Source organism: Aegilops tauschii, chromosome 7 (assembly GCF_002575655.3).
Source record: "Aegilops tauschii subsp. strangulata cultivar AL8/78 chromosome 7, Aet v6.0, whole genome shotgun sequence".
In the NCBI taxonomy this organism is placed as follows: domain Eukaryota; kingdom Viridiplantae; phylum Streptophyta; class Magnoliopsida; order Poales; family Poaceae; genus Aegilops; species Aegilops tauschii.
Window position 1 is genome coordinate 418,507,247 of NC_053041.3, and position 7,451 is coordinate 418,514,697.

At 41.9% G+C, this 7,451-nt stretch overlaps 1 long non-coding RNA gene across 6 annotated transcripts; it reads left to right on the forward strand.

The window, feature by feature from the left end:
* The first annotated feature begins 419 nt into the window (after positions 1-419).
* LOC109744535 (uncharacterized) lies at positions 420-5,110 on the forward strand. 6 transcript variants are annotated; one of them, XR_012189082.1, is made up of 11 exons: positions 420-857; positions 1,234-1,318; positions 1,402-1,758; positions 2,021-2,064; positions 2,205-2,271; positions 2,373-2,458; positions 2,553-2,794; positions 3,197-3,267; positions 3,767-3,861; positions 4,052-4,118; positions 4,762-5,110. It is a non-coding gene; the product is annotated as an uncharacterized lncRNA (long non-coding RNA). The 6 variants fall into 6 exon arrangements; XR_012189085.1 differs by having other exon boundaries at positions 2,553-2,624; XR_012189083.1 differs by lacking the exon at positions 4,052-4,118 and having other exon boundaries at positions 4,759-5,110.
* Positions 5,111-7,451: the final 2,341 nt, after the last annotated feature.

Below are 7,451 nucleotides of genomic sequence, written 5' to 3' on the forward strand. Positions count from 1 at the left end.
CGCCGCCAACCTCACCGCCAAGGAGAAGGACGAGGAGTGGCACCGCATCCACGAGGAGCAGAGGGCGAAGTACGTCGACCTCTGCAGCTCCGGCGTGGAGGATTGAGCGTCCTTCTCCTCCACGACATCGTCCATTGCCGCGACCTCGCCGCCGTCAAATCCGACCCCTTCTAGTACTAGTATTAACGCAGTATGTAGTATGAACCATGTTTGTAGTGTGTTGATCATGTAAAATCTATGTAGTATGTGATAAACTACTCGCGTCAACGAGGTGCAATTTCTTTCGCGAAAGTATTTCTTCAAATTATGCAGTTTTAGATACGGTTTCTGTTCGGCCACGCTAGTTTTTGACCCGCAAACGCGATCTTGGTGAAACCGCAAACGCATTTTATGAGGTATGCTAGAGTTGCTCTAACGGCGGCCTCAAGCAGGGACACGAGGATGAAGGAATATGGTCGTATATCCGTGAGGAGAATGGGGAGGGGAGCCAATAGATTTGCGCTGGTGCGTGAGGGCCAACCGTCATCACGGCGAGCAAGCTAACATCCTTTTGGCTTCATGCGGTTCGGCATCATGGTGGCGCAGATGAAGGCCTGTTTTGACTTCAGGCCGGCCACAACCACGGCATCTTCTCGTACGCTGTTTCTCCTCCGCTGCGCCCAAGGCTATAAGGTCGGCGGCGCCACGAGCTCCCGTCCCGAGGAAGCCGCAGGAGGACGAGCTCGACGCAGACAAGGTCGCTGCGGTCATCAGCGCCTCCTCCTCCGCGGGAGGCCATCGGTGAGAGGAAGGATGCACCGGGCCCCTCCTCGTCAAGTGCATATGCCACCTCTGCTCTTGCTTCCTTCCGGTGTGAGGTGAGGCTCAATTTCTATTTCTGCTGGTTACTAAATGTTTATCATTGTTGGATGTTAGCACAAATTCAGGGAATATCTGCTGTCAAAAGCTTTTAACTTTTGCTCATCGAACTGTGATCATATTATTTTCTTGGATGGTCGACTGGAGTTGTTGAATATTACTCGTGCAGCCGGCCGCAGTGGCGCGTCCGGGGAGAGCTACGTTGAATTAGGTTGAGTAGAAGTGTATGTTGCATTTAAACTTTCTCTCAAGACCGTGTAGTCTTTCTCGATTACACGCGAGGTTAGGTGGATTAGGACTATTCCACATAATCTGTTCGTTCATGAAACTAATTGTGTTCTTTCGTGAGAGACATAATTTGAAGCCTAATTCCAGGTCTCGTCCCTTTTCTTCTCTCTATCCTTGCTACGACAACGACTGAGTTGTCAGGCTCGAGCGATCTTTCAACATATTCCTCATGGTGAGTGATTGAGTGATACAGGCAGCTCTTTTGTTTTCGGTCTGATTGCTGAGCTGAACATGTGGCTATCTTACATATGTCAGGTTCTGAAACTCGATGCGTTGTACCGTGATTGTGACTGTAGAAGTGCATGCTCTAACCTATGCAACCAAAAGACTGATCTGATGGAAGAGACTAGGCAGCACATTATATGTCAACACTCCCCCTCACGTGTGGCTCACCCAGGCCTAAACGTGGACCGAAAGTGGGCTGCAATTTAATTGCGCCAGCCGGGTCTTGAACTCAAGACCTCTTGCTCCGATACCATGTAGAAGTGCATGCTCTAGCCAATGCAACCAAAAGACCGATCTAATGGAAGAGACTAGGCAGCACATTATATGTCAACAGTGACTATGCCAGGTTCTTCATGCTCGAGACAATCACCAAAGTGTCGTATTTCGGTGAGGGTCTTGTCTTACTCACTGAAGTTTGTTTACTGATTGATTATTAAATAGCCCTTAACCTATTTTTGTTTACTGGTTGATTGTTAAATAGCCCTTCACCTATTTTGAACAACATGTAGAAGCAGCAGGATTTTCCTTCGTATCCTTTATTATAGATCACATATTCTGCTTGTAAGGACTAGCAACCAATCAACTTTGAATATGCTATTTATAGACATCTATACTGACTTGTTCATTAAAAATTTATTTGCGTCGACAGAGTTTCAGCTTGAACTTCTAATGAAATCGCTGTTCTTCTCACAGGTACTTTTTTTGCTTGTCAGTCTATTGAGTACTGTATGCTTTCTGGTTACATCCTTATTAAGCTTTCTTGTGAGAGATTTTTTTGTATTGTAGTCCCCTAGATACATGATAATAACTAATTTTCTCATTATTTTTAAAAGCTAGCATTTCAGACGGGGAGAGTTGACAAAACTTGTCGTGCATAAAGGTTGTTGCCATGTTACTTTGGTAATGTGAACTTCTGATATAACAATGCTAAAGATTTTATTTGAGCCATGGATATGGTACTCACATTTGATGGGTCTCATGTATGAATATTGTTTCTATAGGGACACATTTTCTCATCCTCCGTGCACATTCATACAACCATCTGTGCAAGCTGTTCCACAAGAACCCTTGCCAATCCCTGATTTTGGTGAATACTGAATGCCTTCGCTTTTGTACTACTGCTTGTATCATATCAAGTTATCAATCGTCTCTGGGCCTAATATATCATTTTACTTTATCAGGTCACCTAAAAGGCAAAATTACAGGCAATATTTGATCTTCGAAATTATTACCAGAGACTAATGCCACTTTCGGTAAATCGTCTTTCGAAACCGACTCAAGAGAGATATATATTGAGCATAAGTGAAAAAATATGCCATAGGTTGCTACAACATTACTACTTGGTGGTGCCCTTGGTCCTTTTGAAACTCTATTGCTTGTTTTCTGTGCAAAGCCTATCTTAGACTTCAGGGATGTGAAAGCGGTAAATGTTCCTTGGTGCCTTTTTTTTGCTTTTGATAGTGTGTGAACTACTTTATTTTAGGACAAACGTTAGCTATTAACATCAGCATTTCCCATGTATCTCGAAGCTAATTGATTACTGTTCATCAAATCTGATAATTGAGGGCTCTTCTGTTATTAAGTTGCTTCCCTTTTTGCCAATAGTTGTAAGTTAACTTATTACTTGTTGGATATGGGTATGCTATCTTAGATTTTGAGATTGACCAAATACTGAATTAAAATGGTGGCTAGAGGAAAACAATTGCTCCTGATACTTCATATTTGTATGATATTATTTCATTTTTCTGATCATTTTGTATTATTTTCTGTGTACAGATCTCAGCTCCTACATACTGATGAATAACTTAGCACGCACATCTTGCAGGTTGAGGGCCACATATGCAAAACAGCGGGTCTTCCTTCACAACCTATGTAGCTAGATCCAATTTATTATAGGTAATATCTACATTTCACCCATACATAGGTCCAAAACATATATCTTTTTAGAAAGCATGGCTTGTGTTTGTATGATGCATAGGTTACTGGATTGTTTAAGTAGTTATACTTTTTCTGTGCTCCAGCCATGTCACTTGGGATCTCTGCTCTCGTGTTTGGTTTATTAGAAGACTCATGCGATCTGCGAGTGATTTTACAAGTACTGATACTCAGATTTATGTAGTGAATAAGTTAGAGTTAATGACCTAGCACAACCTAGCTTAAAATCACTTCATATTTTTGTTTTACAACCATATGTTTTCTTGTTTGTGTATCAATGGTTGTGCTTCCAGTAGGCAAGTCTGAAGATCAAAAATGAAAATCTTCATTTATGTTCCTTCCAGTTTTAGGTAAACAATTAGCCTAATAACTTCATTCTACTTTCTTTTCCATATGTAGTTTCTATGTTTGCCTCTAATGCAGAAATACCACACTGATCATTTAATATCTTTTCAATTAGCTAAATTGAAGCATCCAGAGATTTAACGGCTTACTAAAATCCACTTTCTGGAGGCGTTAGATTGGTCTAAACTAAATATCAGTTGGACTATTCAGGTATATTTATCTTCTGTATATCGTTCAACTTTTCTGGTCATCTTAAACTTTTGGAATATTTTGGATCAACTAGCTGATGCTTGCAACTCAATGTTTACCGAGATCGCAAGGTCTTAGTTTTAATCCTTGATAATAAAATTTCAAGAATTATAATTTGAGAATGCTTGTTAATGCTTTCAACAAATGCAAGATTTTAACTGTTGCAAGGCACTGGATTTTGCTGTTGGTGAATACTAAAAGAAGAATCTATTAAGAAGGTTGGCCCATCCTATTTCTTCACACTAATTAGATCTTCTATGTTGTTAGTTGTAAGTCACATCCACTATATGAATTATAACTTGCATAGTCATAAGTTTTCTTACTGATGTTACATTTGTTCCATTACAATGAGCTAACTCGTCATATCACATACTCCCTCCGTCCCATAATATAAAAGTGTTTTTGATACTACACTAGTGTAAAAAATACTCTTATATTATGGGATGGAGGGAGTATCTCTTATATAATGTTTTCACCACTTTTTGTTGTGGCACAATGCTTAATACAGAGTCCTTAAATACATATAATGTTGTCACCACTTTTTGTTGTGGCACAATGCTTAATACAATTTCTTCAATGATATAAGATGATCCACTATGCTCTGAGTATATTCATCATGTGAAGCAAGGGAATATAATATGGAATATGCTATGAAAATAAGTAGTAAAGATATGCTTGATAGAATATTAGCGTCGTCATCTGGTCGACGACCATTTCTCATCGACAAGTTCCATTTAGACCATTTCTCATTGACAAGTTTCATTTAGACCATTTATCATCGACAAATTCCATTTAAATAAACTACTGAGAAGTGATCTTGTAATCTTACTAATGATATGCTTCTTTATTCTAACAAAGTAGTATGATGACGAAGCTCAGAAGAAACCTGAAAGAGAGATGGACTTCAAAAGAAGTTTTGAGGAAAGCATGAAAAAAGCAGTGGATAAATGTCAAAGAAGAAACTTGTGCTTGGATAATTCTGATGATGGCATTTCAGATGATCAGCTACCATGTTCGCCAACTTCGGCAAAATAACCTCATGCATGGTGTTTCCATGTTTTGCAATCATAACTTTCTTCTTTGCTTCATGATGTATGTAGTGTGATGAAAATGGTGTTTGCAAGGGTCTTGGTTTAGATAGATAATTACAATGTCTGTAAAACTCGTTTGTTTGTTCTTTTTATCTGAATGGCATGGAAATATGGAAACATTTCATGTTGCGCCAAGATGCTATAGAATCACTATTAATTTGCTATAAGTAGAATTGTGTTATATTTTTAACCACTGTCACTTATCTGCACTGTCAACATGTTAACAATTACGACAACTTGATTAGTGCACATAGTAACGCCTCAAGAGGTGCGCCTGGGGCGCACCTCACGCACTAGTTAATACTATATGATGATGTAGTGTTCAAGCTAGTTTTGTATCATGTGTCTTTTGCACTTGCACGGCTAGTTCATTTCAATCATATGCAGATGTGTATGATTCTTTTTTTACATGTTACTAGAACAATGCTCGTACGTCGTAACGAGATATAAATATTCTGTAGTATGCTAGCTTGTGATTTATCTGTCAATAATAATGTGATTGTGTAAATAAATGTTCATCAAATTCCCCCCGTAAATTACCTTATATTTTGATTAGAAGTTCGGTAAGTAAATTAAAATGAAATTGACTCAGAAAATAAGTAAATGAAGGTGACTGATTATCATATACGCCCTCCGTTCCAAAATATAGTGCGCTCGCGCTTCTTGAGGTCCAACTTTGACCATAAATTTAACCAACGAGACCAACTACGGCGGGAGGAAAACTTATATAATTGAAAACTTTTTCTGAATACGAATTCACTGGTATAACTTTTGCTCCCGCCGCGGTCGGTCTCGTTGGTTAAATTTATGGCCAAAGTTGAAGCACGTGAATAGAGGAAGCACTATATTTTGGAACGGAGGGAGTACATCGAAGGTCGAACGAAGGGGTGGTGGGAAGAAAGATGAGATGAGAACCTTACACGTTCTTTTAAGTAGTAGAGATTATGTGATGAAATATCCATTATCTTACTCTATTTAAGCCTAATTTTTTGGGTGACTGCCAAAATAAGTTGTCCCCTTCTCAACTTATTTTAGAAGCCACCCTTAAATTTTTTTTGGGGGGGGGGGGGTGAAGGAAATATGCCCTAGAGGCAATAATAAAGTTGTTATTTTATATTTCCTTATTCATGATAAATGTTTATTATTCATGCTAGAATTGTATTAATCGGAAACTTGATACATGTGTGGATACATAGTCAAAACACCGTGTCCCTAGTAAGCCTCTACTAGACTAGCTCGTTAATTAAAGATGGTTAAGTTTCCTAACCATGGACATGTGTTGTCATTTGATGAACGGGATCACATCATTAGGAGAATGATGTTGTCGGTGCACTAAAGTTTGGGCGCTTTAGCACCCCATACTCGTGCATGGGCAGTCGTAGCCCCACGCGCGGCGAGGCATGAAGAGGATGATCAAGGATAAAAACGAGATACAAGGCGAAGAGACGCGGCCAAGTCAGAGAACAGAGGACGAGCTGGACCCCCGGCAAGATCCTTGCCGGGACAGCTTGCGAGACCCCGGCAAGATCCTTGCCGGGACGACTTGCAGGGCACTAACAAGAGCACCACCCTTGAGGTTGAGAGCTCTGACACCATCGGCAACGTTAAAACCAAGAACCAGGGGCACGCGCGTAGTGGCGTGCAGATCTTTGTGAAGGCCAGAAGACGAAGTGCCTGGCAAGATCCTTGTCAAGGACGTCTACGAGGCCCTGGCAAAATCCTTGCCGGGGACATCGGCAAGACCGTGGCAAGGCTCCTCCACCCCGTCACCACTCCAGCGCAGTGGCTGGCCTGCCAGCCTAGCAAGCGCCTGCGTGGTGGCATGCAGATCTTCGTGAAGATTCTGCCACCTCTCCAGCGCAGGAGCTGGCCAGCCAACTTGGCACTGCATGCCTCGTCGGCATGGACGCGTGTCAAGACGGAGCGGGGTGGAAACGGACGGGACGGGTTCTACTCCTGCCCCCGATAAAGCTGAAGGGCACGTAAGCAACACATTTAATGCGTTTGTCCTAAGACGCCGATGATAAACATAGGCACTGTAGCTACTTTACACCTCCTGTGTGCCACTCTGGCAACCCCTTGGACATATAAAAGGAGGCCCACGACGTACTCAAGGAGGATTAAGACTTTTGAACCTCTCGGCCCAGCTTGCATGCGTAGCAGCGAGCCGAAGCTCAAGAACACAGAATATACACTCAAGCAGGACTAGGGTTTTACGCTTCTCAGCGGCCTGAACGTGGGTAAAATTCGCCGTGTTGATCATTAGATCTGCTCTTTGCTCCACCCCTCTTCCCTGCCAAACCGTAGAAGGGATCCACGTGATCTCGTAGGTGTCGTCTTCCCCGACATCTTTGGCGCGCCAGGTAGGGGGGGGGGTTCGGCAAACCTGATCTAGCGGTTAGCACGTCGTTTCCTCGATCGCCATGGCTCCCAAGAAGAAGGGGATCGCGGTGATCGGTT